Source organism: Sminthopsis crassicaudata, chromosome 1 (assembly GCF_048593235.1).
Source record: "Sminthopsis crassicaudata isolate SCR6 chromosome 1, ASM4859323v1, whole genome shotgun sequence".
In the NCBI taxonomy this organism is placed as follows: Eukaryota; Metazoa; Chordata; class Mammalia; order Dasyuromorphia; family Dasyuridae; genus Sminthopsis; species Sminthopsis crassicaudata.
This window is the reverse complement of record NC_133617.1, coordinates 18,391,659-18,408,049: the sequence shown is the minus strand read 5'-3', so window position 1 is coordinate 18,408,049 and position 16,391 is coordinate 18,391,659.

Genomic DNA, 16,391 nt, shown 5'->3' with positions numbered 1-16,391 from the left:
TATTTAAACTCGGAAAATAAATCGTACAGAGGTGTGCTGAGGTTAGCTGCTGCTCCTGTCCCAGAAGCCAGTGGCTGGCATTTCTTTTTTTTTCTGGATCCCCAGAATTCTGCTTTTCCTAGAAAGCTGAGAAGAAGAACAAAGAGAGGCGCCCTGAAGCTTCAGGTTCAAGTCCTGGTTCCATCACTAACCCATGACAAATGATAGGAAGATGTCCCAGTTTTCCAAAAAAGAAAGCGAACAGAGCCTGAAAAATATAGTAAATTTGATTTCAATTCTTGGGGGAAAAATATTAAGACAGATCCTTAAAGGGATGGTTGCCAAACACAAGGGAAGCGTTGATCACAGAGAGCCAAGATGTCCTCCTCCAGAACAGGTCGTTTCCTTGTTCAATAGGACTAAGTGATGAAGTGAATGTTGTGTTATCATTTACCTAGATTTTAGCAAAGCTTCTGATTCAGTATCTCGTCCTCTTCTCGGGGAGAAGATGGAGTGATGGAGACAATAATACAACCAGATGAATTCAGAAATGGTGGGAGGACTGGATCAAAGAGGGTCCTAAATAACTCCATGTCAGGATAACAGGAGGTCTCCAACAGCTCTGCCAGAGTTCTCTCCTTGTATAATCTTTTTATTAACTTAAAGGCATAAATTAGCATACTCATAAAATTTGAAGAGCACATAAAACTGAGAGGGATGGCTAAGACAGAGTCAGCATGCAAAAGGACCATGGCAGGCTAGGGCACTGATCAGTCAAGAAACATTGATTGAGCACCTACTATGTGCTAAGCACGGAGTTGAAATAAATAACATTACATTGTTTCATTATATATTATATTATAATAATGTATAAATTGTATTTATTATATATATTTTATTATATTATGTGGAGATAAATGTAAAAACTTTCATTTTGATGCAAAAAGTCAACCTCCTAAATGCAAGTACACTGATTAAATTCAGTGGAAATAGATGTAAAGACTTTCACTTAGGTACAAAAAGTCAACTTCTTAAACACAAGCACATTGATTAAATTCAGTAGAGACAAATGTAAAGGCTTTCATTTAGGTACATAAAGTCAACTTCTTAAACAAGTACACTGATTCAATTCAATAGAGATAAGTGTAAAGATTTGAGTAAAAAAGGTCAACTTCCCAAGAACAGATTTAGGTTCTTGAGTTAAATTTAGTATAGATTAATGTAAAGACTTGTATCCGAAAAAACCAGCTTCCCAAGTACAAGATGAAGGCAGCATAATCAGACATCAGTTCTGAAAATGATCTGGGGGTCTTAATCATTCCAAGCTTCAACATGAGACAGTGTTTTGAGGCAACCAAAAAAATATCAAGTGACCTTGGCTTGTTAAGAGAGATGTAGCTTCCAAGAAGAGGGAATTTGGCGTAACCAAGGCACACTGTACCTTTCTCTATATTTCATTCAGAGTATTATCCTTAGCTCTCAACAGCATAATTCAGGGAGGACATTAATAAGCTCAAGTGTTTCCAAGAAGGTGAAGAAGGAACTTAATATCACCTTTTACAAAGATTAGTTGAAAGAACTGAGAATGTGTAGTCTGAGAAAGGGAAAACTTAGGGCATGAAAGCTGAACCCATCCATCCCAACTTGGCAATCCCAACTCTACCAGGTACCACCCATCTCGTGCCTACCAACCGAGACTATCTCACTTGTGCTTGGGGAGATGGCACTCCTGGGGCAGAGGGAAAGTCCTGGGGAAACAGCTCTCTTCTCCAGGACCTATCCTCCACGATAGGTGTTCCACTGCAAAGACATGTAGATAAGTGTTCAAATCCAAGGATTTGAGACCATGCTGGTGAGGAAGGAGAGGGCAAGCTGGTGAGGGAAGGGTGTAGGGTAGAAGTATGTGGTAATTAGGGAGGGAAACCCAACCTGGATTTAGTTTTTTAAAACTGGGGTGGGAGAGGGTAAATCACAGTCCTGCTGCTTCCTTTTTGACCTTGAGCAAGCCAGATTTCCCTTTTTCCAGTTTCTTCATCTGTAAAAAGATGCCCATGATCCTTTGAGTCTATTCTAGAGAAGGTCCTGGGCAGGGCTCAGAGACCTCAAAAGTCCAGTATGAATGAATGAATTTCATTAATGTATAATAAATGTTCATTCATTTTAGAAGCATTTATAAAGACTAAAGATTGGGCATCCAGATGGCAAAGGTGGGCAGTCCCTAGTCTCATGAAGCCCATATTCTAATGGGGGCAGAGGGACCCCACCCGTAGGAGATACACATCAGATAGAAAGGCATCCTGTGGCGGGGAGGGCGCAGCTCCAGAGCAGATGGCAATGCATCTTCTTAAGTATCATTTTCACTGATAGAACCCTATCTGTTTCTGATATGGAACCATTGAAGTGTCAAGAACTTTAGTGGTGATGAGAATGCTCTTTTCCAATCTGCTGAAATACTTGCAGAAAAAACCATAAAGAGCGCTCTGTGGGATGGGGCTGGTGACTTGGGTAATCACTTCCGCTCCCTGGGTCTCAGTTTCCCCAACTGTAAAATGAGATAACATCGAAGATCCCTTCTAACTGGAGGTTTCTGCTACTTCAATCCTTTTAACTACAAATCTGTGGTTCCGGGCTGTCTAGAAATCTCCTTTTAGCTCGGCCTGCAGGCAGGGGAATGTCTCCTATGACCCCTGGCTGCTTTCTTCCCTGAGATTCTCTCTGTGCTTATTTTGCCAGCAGGGCCGAGCCTGCCGGGGCTCCCAAGAGGAGTGGGCTGGAGAAAGGGAAGGGCTCTGCTGTTCTCCAGACCCTGGCTTCTGAGCTCAGCTGAGTGGGGGCCATGATGGAGGTGCTGTGCCTGGCTCGCCTAGCTTGTCACATGCTGCTTCCTATCTCTCCCTCGGGGTGCCTTGCTGATTCAGCTGGGCTGGCTTGCCCTCCCTGTAGTCATCTCATTTGTATGTTCCTTTGTCACCAATCCATTTCATCCATCCCCCTGCTTCCAATCCATCTCAGCCATCCCCCTGGCTCCAGTCCACCTCATTCATTCTGCATAAGAGTTCTGTCTAACCCTTTTAGAAAGTAATCTTGACTTATTAGCTCACCCCTTCCCTAAGGACAAACCTTCTAGGCCTCTGTGTATTTGTAAAAAGGACCCCTACCTAAGCGGCTCTGTCTGTTGTGACAATTTCTACGGTCCCTGTTGGAATTTATAGGACTGGGTGTCCCTGCCCAATATACTCAGAGGGGAGGTGTGTTCTGGGCCCAGTGCACTTAAAAAAGGTGTTTTCTGGGGCGGTGGCCAGGCCTGGCGGACGGCCCCATCCTTCCGGTAGACATTCTCCTTGGAAGGGCTGGGGTCTGAGTGGCAGCTGGGCTTGGGGCAGGATGGGAAGGGAGCAGGAAGCTGTGATCCAGCCTATCGATAGCAGGGGCCAATCAATGCTATCTCTCTGGGCCACGCTTGGGCAGCCATTGATTTCTTCTGTTGTTTGTTAACTCTGTTTATGTAATGCCTGAACTTTGCACAACTGAACCATTTAATGTGCAGGAGGGGGCCCTGTTGCCATGAAAACAACCCTACAAATGACAAGCTCTAGTGTGGCTCTATCCCTGGCTGAATATATTCTAACCTTGATAAGTCAATAACTTTTCCTATAAAGGGAGACCTGGGGCGGCCGGTCCAAGGAAGGGGGGAATAAGGGAGGTGTTCTCTGTCTTTCCAAGCACCTGAATCCTTGCAAAGCTTATTCCTCCCCATTGCAGCAGGCTGGGCCCCCTATCAAAATAACCCCAAAGAGACTCTCAGGAAAGAAACCAGCCAGAGGTCATGAGAGCTATCCCCCTGCCTTCAGGCAGGGCTATAAATGAGGGGTCTAGAAACAGCCTAGACTCAGAGCTCCTGGGCTGGAAAGACTGAAGTAGTGTCAGACCCAAAGTTAGAACATCTTAGAGATCTCACTTGCTAGCTGAGGAAACTGAGGAAAGCAAAGTTAAGGGAACTGCCCAGTGCAAGTATTAGAAATAGATCTGGTCCTGGGTTTGTAAATCCCAGAGGAAAAGTGACTTGTTCCTTCTGTCTGACCAGGGGCAGAATTCAAATCCAGATCCTGAGCTCCTTCGTGGGCGCTTATTTCACTGTAATGCACACAACCATGGCGCTGAGCTTGGGCAATGGGTAGAGGAATAGGGAGATCTTCCATATTGTCCAAAACCATTCTTTCTCTTTAGAGGCCTGAGTTTTCCCTACAGAAAAATTGAAGATGTTGATCTCTAGGATCTCTTCTGTCCTAGAGGATCTGTGATTCTAGCACGTCTCTCTCTCTGTCTCTGTCTCTGTCTGTCTCTCTCTCTGTCTCTGTCTCTCTATCTTGTCTCTGTCTCTATCTCTGTTTGTCTCTGTCTCTCTGCCTCTCTATCTCGTCTCTGTCTCTATCTCTTTCTATCTCTCTGTTTCTGTCTGTCTCTGTCTCTCTCTATTTCTCTCTGTCTTTGTCTCTCTGTCTCTCTGTCTCCCTGTCTCTATCTCTGTCTCTCTCTCTCTCTCTGTCTGTCTGTCTCTCTCTCTCTCTCTCATTCTCTCTCTCTCTCTCTCTCTCTCTCTCTCTCTCTCTCTCTCTCTCTCTCTCTCTCTCTCTCTCTCTCTCTCATTTGTTTCTGTGTGGTGAGGTTGGATCAATTTTCCTTTCTGAGTCCTTCCCATTTCCCTTAATGCCATCCCTCTACCCACAGCTCACCAGCTGCACTTCGGTCGCCCCCTTCCCCCACTCAGAACTCCTCCTTCTCCTCCTCAGCTCTTTTCCTTCCCCCATCAAAGGCCCCAGGAGCATTTCAAGGTAGCACAGGTGGGGGCTTCCCTTGGTGAATAACGATGTTATAGGGGGTGGGTGTGTGTGTGTGTGTGTGTGTGTGTGTGTGTGTGTGTGTGTATGTTTCCCGAGGAATATAAAGAGCTCTTTCTTTCCTGCTTATTAATAGCCCTGATTAAATTATCTCTGAAAAATCTAAGTGCTGCTCACCAATGGGAAATGTCTTCTCATCTCTGGCCTAGATTGTGGCAAGGAGGGCAGGGGAAAATAGTGTCTCGGCCTCCAAACGTGGGGAAGGAGATGAGGAAGAGGACATGGGACTGAATGGCCCAGAACTTGCTGAAGCTCTCCTGGGAGACTGGGGGAAGGACCCCGAGAGCGCCTGACCTCACAATTCCTAATGAAGTGGGCAGCGGGAAAAGGGCAGATCCTAGTTCTCGTCCCACCTACCCTTGGGCCCCCTGCCAGATGCCCCATTGCTCTGTGGACTCTAGAAGGCACATCACCCAAGAAGAGAGACAATGTCCCCATCTCCCTCCCAACCCTCAGCTTTCCAGGAAATGGTCTCTCTCCTCTCACTCCATCAGGGATATTAAAATCATAAATCTAGGACTGCAGGGGCCCAGGAGCCAGTCAGTCTATCTAACCCCTTCATTTTTGCAGATGGAGAAACTGAGGTCCAAGATAGTGCAATGACCATCAAGGACATCCAAGGCTTCCGGATCACACAGTGCTGCAACCTTTTATCAGGGGTCTTTGGCTCCTAATCTTTAATGATTCTCAAAATGGCTTTCAAGATGGAAGGACTCAAGGGTCATTGGGTCCCGTTCTCATTTTATACAGCGCTGGAACCTCTTATTGGGGGTCTTTGGGTCCTGATCTTTAATGATTCTCAGGGAGAGGCTTTAAAGCTGGAAGTGTCTCAGGGCTGTTGAGTCCAATGATCGTTTTATAGAAGAGGTCCTCTGCCCTCCGCTCTGTCTCCAGAGCTCCTCTCGGGGACCACTCCACCCCCAGCTCCCCTTGGATCCCCTGGCCTCCATCCCCAGCACACAGGACAGCTCCTTCCCTCCCAGGCTGGAAGTTCCCCCCGATCAACCGTGGCAAATCCATCTTGACACGTCTCCCTCCTAATGCTGAGTTATAGGCTGGGGAGATGGAGCAGCCGGCTAGCTTAGAGCCTGGGGCAGGCACAGGAGTGAGGGGGAGGAAGGGGGGGACTGGGGAGAGAGAGGGAGGAAGACATTGGCAGGAAACCAGAGGAGCCTTCGGCCTCGGGATCCGCCAGTGACCTGCTTCCTGTCTCTAGCAGTGACCTCAAGGATCTGTTCTGAGTGTGTGTAGGAGTGAGTGTGAGAGTGTGTATGTCTGTCTATGTGTGACCTGTGTGTCTGTCTGTGTGACTGTATGTGTGTGTGACTGTGTATGTGTGTGTTTGTGTGTGTGTGTGATTGTGTGTGTGAGTGTGAGTGAGTGTGTGTGTGAGTGTATATGTGTGATTGTGGATGAGTGTGAGTGTGACTGTGTGTGTGACTGTGTATATGTGTGTGTTTGTATGTAAGTGTGTATGTGTCTGTGTGATTGTATGTGTGACTGTGTCTGACTGTGTGTGTGACTGTGAGTGTGTGTGTGATTGTGTGTATGGGTGTGTGTGAGTGTGTGAGTGTGATTGTGTGTGTATCTGTGTGTGTGAGTGTGTGTGATTTTATGTCTGTGTGTGTGACTGTATGTGTGTGTGACTATGTATGTGTGTGTGACTGTATGTGTGTTTGTGTGTAAGAGTGTGTGTATGACTGCATGTGTGAGTGTGTGTGTGATTGTGTGTGTGAGTGTGTGTGTGTAACTGTGTGAGTGTATATGTGTGATTGTGGGTGAGTGTGAGTGTGACTGTCTGTGTGACTGCATGTGTGTGTGTTTGTGTGTAAGTGTGTGTCTGTCTGTGTGATTGTGTATGTGGCTGTGTCTGACTGTGAGTGTGTGTGTGAGACTATGAGTGTGTGTGATTGCGTGTATGTGACTGTGTCTGACTGTGAGTGTGTGTGTGTGACTGTGAGTGTGTGTGATTGCGTGTATGAGTGTGTGTGTGACTGTGTCTGACTGTGAGTGTGTGTGTGTGACTGTGAGTGTGTGTGATTGCGTGTATGAGTGTGTGTGTGACTGTGTCTGAGTGTGAGTATGTGTGAGTGTGTCTGTGTGTGATTTTATGTCTGTATCTGTGTGTGTGACTATGTGTGTGACTGTGTATGTGTGTGTGAGTGTGTATGTGACTGTGTATGTGCGGGTCTGTGTCTGACTGTGAGTGTGTGTGCGATTGTGTGTATGAGTGTGATTGTGTGTGTATCTGTGTGTGTGATTTTATGTCTGTGTGTGACTGTATGTGTGTCTGTGTGTGTATGACTGTGTGTCTGTGTGTGTGATTGTGTGACTGGGTGTGATTGTGAGTGACTGTGTTTGTGTGTGACTGTGTGCAGTGTGTGTGTGTGACTGTGTGCAGTGTGTGTGTGTGACTGTGTATGTGTGTGTGTCTGTGTGACTGTGTGCAGTGTGTGAGTGTGTGCCTGTGTCTGTGTGTGTCTGTGTGTGATTGTGTGAGTGTGTATGACTGTGTGTCTGTGTATGACTGTGTGTGTGATTGTGTGTGTATCTGTGTGTTGAGTGTGTGTGATTTTATATCTGTGTGTCTGTGTGTGTGGCTGTATGTGTGTGTCTGTATGTGTCTGACTGTGAGTGTATGTGTGATTGTGTGTGTATCTGTGTGTGTGTGATTTTATGTCTGTGTGTCTGTGTGTGACTGTATGTGTGTCTGTGTGAGTGTGTATGACTGTGTCTATGTGTGTGATTGTGTGACTGTGTGTGATTGTGAGTGACTGTGTCTGTGTGTGACTGTGTGCAGTGTGTGTGTGTGTGACTGTGTCTGTGTGTGTCTGTGTGTGTGATTGAGTGTGTATGACTGTGTGTCTGTGTGTGATTGTGTGTGTGTATCTGTGTGTGTGAATGTGTGTGATTTTATGTCTGTGTGTCTGTGTGTGACTATGTGTGTATGTGTATGAGTGTGTATGTGACTGTGTGTGTCTGTGTGTGTGGCTGTCTGTGAGTGTGTGAGTGTGTGTGTGATTGTGTGTATGAGTGTGATTGTGTGTGTATCTGTGTGTGAGTTTGTGTGTGATTTTATGTCTGTGTGTCTGTGTGTGTGAGTGTGTATGTGTGTGTCTGTGTGAGTGTGTATGACTGTGTGTCTGTGTGTGACTGTGTGTCTGTGTGTGTGATTGTGAGTGACTGTGTGTGTGTGTGACTGTGTGTGTGTGTGTGAGTGAGTGCATCTCTCTGGGCAGACTTGTATGTGGGTGTGTCTCTGGATGGATTTAACCTAGTTCCACACAGGTCTGCTCTCCTCACCCACCGGGTGCAGATCCCTGTGCTCTGCCATGGAGACTGAGATGAGAAGCGGCCCAGCCCCAGAGGAGCGAAGCCCGAATGCCAGGATGTTGGGTGTCTCCCCTCCCCCGGGGGAAAGCCCCTCTCCGAGCCCCCAGTGTTGTGCGCACTAAAGTCTCCTCTCTCACATCCAGCCCAGGACTTGGTTAAACGGTCCTCAGTCCAGGATTTTTGATATTCAACTTGGGAAGGTTAAAGTAGCGATATAATTGTGATTTTTCCCTCCACATCCATTAGGGTTCCAGAAAGAAGAGTGATTCCTCCTGCAGCTCAGATAAGCTGTCCCTGATGACTGGGAGATTTCTCCGTAGGGGGCTCCTTTCCAGCTCTGACTTTCTTTGCCCAAAGGTCCCTTCTAGCTTTGGTCCCGAGGACCTGTCCAGTTGTGACATCCCCTGTTTGAAGATCCTGCCAGCTCTGACCATTCTCCTATCCGAGGCTCATTCCGGTTCCAAAATCACGCTCTAAGGGGCCTCCTAGTCCTGACATTCTGCGCTCTGTGATCTTCGTTAGCTCTGACATTCTCTGTTCTAAGATTCCCCCCTCCCCCCGCCGGCTGCGACATTCTGTCCTCTAAGGTCCCTTGCAGATCAAACATTCTGTCTTTGCTTTCAGCAGGACCCGAAGCGCTGACCTGCTCAGAAATCCCCAAGCAGCCCAGCTGTAGGTTTCCCAGGTTCCTCTGGGAAAGCTGGCCAGTGACCTCTCTAGACACCATCCCTCTCACTTCCCTTCTGCCAGGGCCATCTGGGTAGCTAGAGTGCCTGCCCTCCCTCCCCGCCCTTGCCTGAGCTCAGGTCACATGCTCACCTGCTGCTGCTTCCTCCCCACCTGTCAGAATCCCCCACGTTCCACATCACACTCATCTCCACAGCAACCACTTGTGATGTCACATGCAGAGGCTGGAGGGGAGGGGGGAGAGGAGGCAGCTGGAGGAGCTGAGCTCCTGAGGCAGAGACAGATCCTGTTTCCAGGTAAATATCCCCCAAGGGGCTGGAGAGGGGGAAATAGAGCAAGGAAAGGAAGGAAGAGAAACTACAAGGTCCCAGGGAATCTCAGCTCAGCACTTTCCCCGGGAGGGAAGGCTCAACCATCTCAGCACTGACCTGAAACAAGGGCAGTTTCTGTCCTAAATAAAGGCAGATGTGTCCTACATGGGAGGCTTAACACCAGGTAGATGGATTTTTCAGCCGCAGGACCCCTCCCCCGCAAGACCATCTCCTAAAGTTACTGGAGGATCATGGGGGAAATAACCCACACCATCTCCAAACAGATCCCCATCCAAACATAGGAGCTGGAAGCAGAGAAGTCTGGGAGTCACTGTTGTGCCATGGGAAGGCTGCTGTCTCTGGGTGATGGAGCAAGGCATTTCATTTCCCTGGGCCTCAGTTTTCCCCTCGGTAAAATAAGGAGAGGGGTTGGACTATACGGCCTATATATTCAAGAAAAGAGACCCCTGTGATCCAGGACCAATGTTCTTTACACGGGATCTCATTTTTAACCATCCCAATCAAATGAGCCCCTTCCTTTAATAGGACAGAGAATGTAAACTCCTGGAGTGAAGAAAGCATCTTCCTCCCCCCCAATAACCAACACAGTGCCTGGTATACGTAGTATACCCTGGTAAAAACAGAGCCAGATTGAGTCACCAAGATCTGAGTTCGAATTCCACTTTTGACCCCTATTGGGGGTAAGATCCACCTTGGGTGGGTTACAACTTCTTAAGGTTCCAGGCTCCTCTCTAAAGCACAGACAGCATTTCTGCCTCTGGTATACCTAGTACATCCTGGTAAAAATAGAGCCAAACTGAGTCACTAAGATCTGAGTTCAAATCCCACTTTTGACCCCTATTGGGGGTTAGATCCACCTTGGGCGGGTCATAATTTCTTAAGGTTCCAGGCTCCTCTCTAAAGCACAGACAGCATTTCTGCCTCTGGTATACCTAGTACATCCTGGTAAAAATAGAGCCAAACTGAGTCACTAAGATCTGAGTTCAAATCCCACTTTTGACCCCTATTGGGGGTTAGATCCACCTTGGGCGGGTCATAATTTCTTAAGGTTCCAGGCTCCTCTCTAAAGCACAGACAGCATTTCTGCCTCTGGTATACACAGTACATCCTGGTAAAAATAGAGCCAGACTGAGTCACCGAGATCTGAGTTCAAATGCTACTTTTGACCCCTCTTGGGGGTATGATCCACCTTGGATGGGTCATAACTTCTTAAGGTTCCAGACTCCTCTTTAAAACACAGTAGTTCTGCCTCAATTGGGAACAGGAAGGGCCTTTCTTAAGAGGAGTTCCTTCCAAGCATGAAAGCCCATGTCTGAAACAAAAAACATTCCAACATGATGGTGTCCAATCTAATGATCTTATCTCAGCTCTTATCCACGAGATCTCTGAAGACTCCAACATTATGGATTTCCTTCTCCTGAATCCTCTCTGCTCTCTCGTCCTCAGTTTCATAAAATGGATCTTTATCCAGATCAAAGTCATTAATTGTACGGTCTTAGGAATGTGCTGTTAAATATTTAAATACCAGTTCTCTAGAAAAAAAAAACAAAAACATAAACATCACACTTTAAAAATGTTTCTCCATCACTTTCTTAAGTCTAGATAAACAACACAACAATAAATCAAGCTCTGATTTATAGAATTTGCTGATTTCCAAGGTACAAGCGCTCACCCTGAAAATGGAACAATCAGCTCTCAGAAGCACTCACTCCAACTCACCCCCGAGGAGCCCCCTCCTTTTCTTTGTTTCCCTCTAAACTTTCTCTGTGGGTGAATTCAAGTCAGCAAGCATTTAGTAATAGTCTACTATTTTTGAGGCACTGTACTAAGTGCTGGAGATGTTTTTTTCAAAGGCAAAAATATGATACCTGCCTTCAAGAAGCTATAATCTAACAAGGCAGACAACATGTACAAGATGTATCCAAAATAAATTAGGGATAGTTAATAGAGGGAAAGCACCAGAGTTAAAGAGAATTGGAAAAGGCTTTTTGTAGAAGGTGGGATTTTCAGAAGAAATCCAGGGAAGCCAGTTCCCATGGGTTTAATTATCTCTATGCTCCTGATTCTTAAATCTAGCTAGCTAGCTCTAACCTCTCTTCTGACCTCCAATCTTGGAGCTTCAACTGCCTATTGAACTAATGATGTCCAATATCTGACTGATGATGTCCCATAGGCATCTCAAGTTTTCAACATATTCAAAACTGAACTTATTTCATCCTTCCTCCTAATCCCCATTTGTTCCAGATTTCCCTATGACTGTTAAGACTACGTTGTAGTCACCCAGAGGCTCACAGTCTCTATGTCATCCTCAATTCATCTCTTGCACCCACCCCATATTTCTAATTTATTGTCAGGTCTTATTTCTTCCTCCTCTTTTACCCCACCCCTTGAATACACCTCTTTCCCCCACTCACAAAGTCATAATCTACTACTTTTCTAATACTTTTCTAATTGTGTCCCATTCTCTTCCCATTCCAATTCATCCTCTATTTATTATCTATTCATCCTCTATCTTCCTAGGTGAGTTCCCTAAAGATCTGACTTTATCATCACCTTACTTTATTAAACTTCAGTGGCTCCCTATTACCTCTAGGATCAAATTAAAGCCCTTCGCAACCTAGCATCTTCCTACCTTTCTAGTTTTCTTACTTAGATTTTACTTCTCTTTATATATTCTACAATCCAGTTATACTAACCCATTTACTGTTCTTTTCATATTTTCACTGGCTGTCCCATAGACCTGGGATGCTCTTCCCTGGTCATTTTGCTTCCCAGCCTTCCTTCAAGACCTAAATCCCTCTTTCTTTTTCAGGACAATCTTTTCCTGATCTTTCCCAGTGCCTTCTCTTTGGTATTACCTAGCACTTACACTGTATACATCCTTGAACATATCTTTTATTTTGCACATAGTCTCTAGTATAATATGAGCTCCTTGAGGGCAGCAATCTTTTTTTGTCTTTGTTTCCCCAGTGCTTAAGCACATAGTTGGTGCCTAATAAATTCTCGGGGAGAAGGTGTAACACAGGAAGGATTCCATGATTTGCTCAAGGCCATCAATTGGTAAACATCGGAACTGGGACACCTCTGGACTCTTGGCTTCAAGGCTCTCTTTATTACTGCACACTAACCCCTGCTCTACTCACCTTGATAGGCCAATTAAATGAAATGATAGACATGCAAACATTCTGAAAGCAGTTCTATAATAAGTAAGTAGCATTATTATTCAGATTTGATGCAAGAGAAAGGGCACTGTCCTGGGATTCTGGAAACCTGGACTCTCAGCTTTATTTTTCAATTGACTGGTTCTGCTTTTCACAGATCTGTTTTCTCCATCTATAAACAAAAGGTTTGGACTAGATGATCTTAAAAGTCCCTTTCAGCTTTAAATCCTCTGATCTGTAAGATCCCTTTCCTTCAATTCTGACATTCTATGATCTATGATCCTGTCAGCTTCAGACCTAAAACCCATCACCCTGCCCAAATCTCAGTTTCAGGGTCAGGAGAAGTCATCTGTGTACCCCCGGGGAGTCAGGATTTGAAATTTCCACTGCACCTTGTATACCATCCATCAAAGACTTTAAGTCTTTAAGTCATATGTAGGTTGACATCCCAAAATAAATACCTTCAGGTCATGGAGAGTAGAATTTTCTGGCACTTAAAATGTGCATTTCTAAGAAGTTGCATTAAACACAAACACTTCAACTGTCTTTAAGTCACTGCTTGCCCTACCTAGCCCAAGTCCCAATTCTGTCCATTTTCTTTCAATCTTTACCACCTCCCTCATCTTGCTACTTTCTTCTTTTGCTTCTCTCAACACACCCACAGTCGGTTCTTTCTTGTTTGTGCTTATATCTCTCCACTACCCAGGGAGGTGCTGGAATCAGCTCCAACAGGAATCAATTAGTAAATTTTTTTGGGGAGAGCATTTAGCCCCTTGAAAATCTGTAATTGTTTTGTTGATTGTCTACTCTTAAGAAAATGGAGAAAATGTGAATGCAGATAAAAACGTGCAGTTCCATATTTTTGATGGCTAATTATTAAACATTTACCATTACATCCCTAGTCCTAGCCCTATTGATAGACAGTGAGTGTAAGTTTCAGCTTTCAATAAATAATAGCTATCATTCAAAAGCACTTTGAAGTTTGCAAAGCACTTTACACATGTCAGCTCATTTGATCTTCATAACAACCCTGTGAGGTAGATATTTCAAGGAAAGACTTGAAAATGAAGATAAAAACCATAGCCTTCAATATCAAAGACTAAGACTTCTACCAGCATTGAGAACCAGCAGCAAGAAATAGTTTTTATCCCAGCTTCACTATTGATTTGCTGGGTGACCCATAGTATCATCTAATTTCTCTGTGTCTCTGTATCCTATCTTTAAAGTGGAAAGAATCATCTTTGCTCCTAATCCACTTCCTGGGCTGGAGTTTATGGACCCCTGAGCCCAGTTACTTAAAGCACAAGAAGTAAAGAGACCAGAGAGACTCTGGTGAAATAGCTTAGCTCGGTTTTAAGACCATGGACAGCACCTGAGCTGTTCACCAATTTCACTGAGGTATGGGGTGAGAATGGGAGGGGAGCCAGGAGAGAAATACAGATAACTACAGGCCAACCAGAGAAGTCAGAAGATTTTAGGCCAGCCATTTGTCTTTTTTAAGCTATTTGCTCATCTCTCATACTAGTTATACTTCCCTTCTTCACTGGGATGTTGCAAGGATAAATTGATGAGATAATGTCTATAAAGTGACCCTAAAACCCTATAGAAACATCATCCATTGTGCAGCTCAGTGGAGTAAGTAATCCCAAGGCACTTGACAATTTGCATATTTTACATACATTAGCTAATTTGAGTTTCAAAACAACCCTGTGAAGTAGTACTGGGATTATTAACCCCATTTTACAGATGAGGAAACTGATAAGCTCTAAGAGTTGATTTTAGGATCAGTGGACAAATATCAGAGTAGGATTTGAAGTATAGAATAGAATTAAGTATCAGAGGCAGGATTTGGACCCTGATCTTCCTGACTTCTTTTTATCCAGTCATAAAGAAACTTACTAGCTGAATGGCCTGACCAAAGAATTTGCTAGTATTTATTTACTACATGTGTGACCTTGGGCAATGCATCGTATGGATCTGGTTCTCAGATGTGTCAAACAAGGGAGCGAATAGGCTAGCTGGGTCCCTTCCACAAATCCTAAGTAGTAGACCAGTTCTTGTGTACTTAGAAGAATTTCCACTTAGAATTCTCCAAGCTTATTATTGTGAAATTATAGTGCCTACTATCATTTTTTTTTATTATATCCATGATTCTAACAAAGCCTAAGGTGCATTGCCTTGGCCTGCGATGCGCATTTGTGACATGACTCCCATTTGGATGAGAGAATGCTGAGCCGCTACATAGCACAAACAGGGAGAAGAACAGTAACTTCACTTCAGTTTGTGAGACAAATACTTTAAGACCTTGAATGAGATAGGTCAAGAGAGAGACAGAGAGACAGGCAGACAGACAGAGAAACAGAGACAGAGATAGAGATAGAAGAGAGAGAGAGAAAAAGAGAGAGACACAGATAGAGAAACAGACAGAAAGAGAAACAGAGACAGAGAGACAGAGGCAGAGAGAGATAGGAGAGAGAGAAAAAAAAGAGAGAGACAGAGAGAGACAGACAGATAGAGAAAGAGAGACAGAGACAGAGAGACAGAGAGACCGAGAGACACACAGAGAGAGAGACACACAGAGAGACAGAGAGAGAGAGAGAGACAGAGAGAGAGAGAGAGAGAGAGAGAGAGAGAGAGAGAGAGAGAGAGAGAGCAGAAACCTTTGAAAAATAGACTAGAGTTGAATATGTTTAGAGGAAAAACAGTCCCCCTTATGAGCCTTTACTTCCAACCCCTGCAATTCTTGAAAATGCTGAGTAGATGGTCCTTTGATGAAATGATTCTCCTGGTTTGAGGTGAGAGCTCCTCTTGCTTCCTTCTGAACTTTTGTTTTGCGTTCTCTAATACATTATAATGGTATAATCTCTGATTTCTCTTGGCTGCTTTCATGGATAAAAGTAATTTACTGGGTATGACTTTTGGGTGACCAGTGCTTGATAAGAATGTGCTAAACTAGCCAAAAAGCTAAGGGTTCCCATCTCCCTTTAGGACAATCAGGGAAGTTTTCTTTCTGAACAAGACTCATTCCTAGAGATTTCTGAAAGGGGTAGAAATCATTCTAGGTCAATACCCTTCTTGGAAATAGGAAAAAAAAAAATGGCCTACTTAAGTCCTGGGTCCTGCCAGCCCATCCTCCAGCCAATCTATCTGCAGTGCTAGCATGGACCACCGCCTGCTATCTATAAAGGGGGTTCAGATGGTAGATCAAATACATGTATATATATACATACAAACATATGTGCACACACACATTTTGTGGATGTCATGAGTATGTAAATATATAAGCACACATATGTGTGTGTGTGTGTGTGTGTGTGTGTGTGTGTGTGTGTGTGTGAATGCTCTTGCCACTTAAGGACTATTTATTAATTAAACACAACCTATTTTATTTATTTTTAATTTTTAAAAACTATGTTGATTTCATATTTATAATTATTATTATTGTTACTACATTGTTTGGGAGGTCCGAGGGGGCGATCCCAGTACAAGTAACTTTAGCCGCTGGGGCCGGGAAGAGGTTCCTCCTTGGATAAGGAGAATAGGACAGGATTACATCAGAGGGGAAAGGAATGAGATCATGCGGAGGAAGAGCTCTCAGCCGCAGAACTCCAAGGTGACATCTGGGCCCGGAAGAGGACCGAGTCAGTTTCCCAGCCGCTCCTCGGCCATCGGAGAGGGAAGTGTCTCTCCAAGCCCCAGGGCCATTACGAGGCCTTTGCGCTCTCGGCCTTTCCTCCAAGCGCCTCCTTTCAGTTAACAGCAGCAAGAGATCTGCTCCCGTTTAGTTATGAGACGCTTTAGGGTTTGCTCGGCCTTGAGATTCACCAGCAATCCCTGTTCAGTCTATTTTACAAATGAAAGACAATTGGCAGCCAGGAAAAACGGAGGCAGGTCATAGGGGCGAGACGAGAAGCCGGGAACCGTGGCAGCCAGGTGGCTGGTCTCGCGGCGGCCGCGGCTGTGGGATCCTGGGCATCCTCTGAGGGTTGGGAAGAATGCCC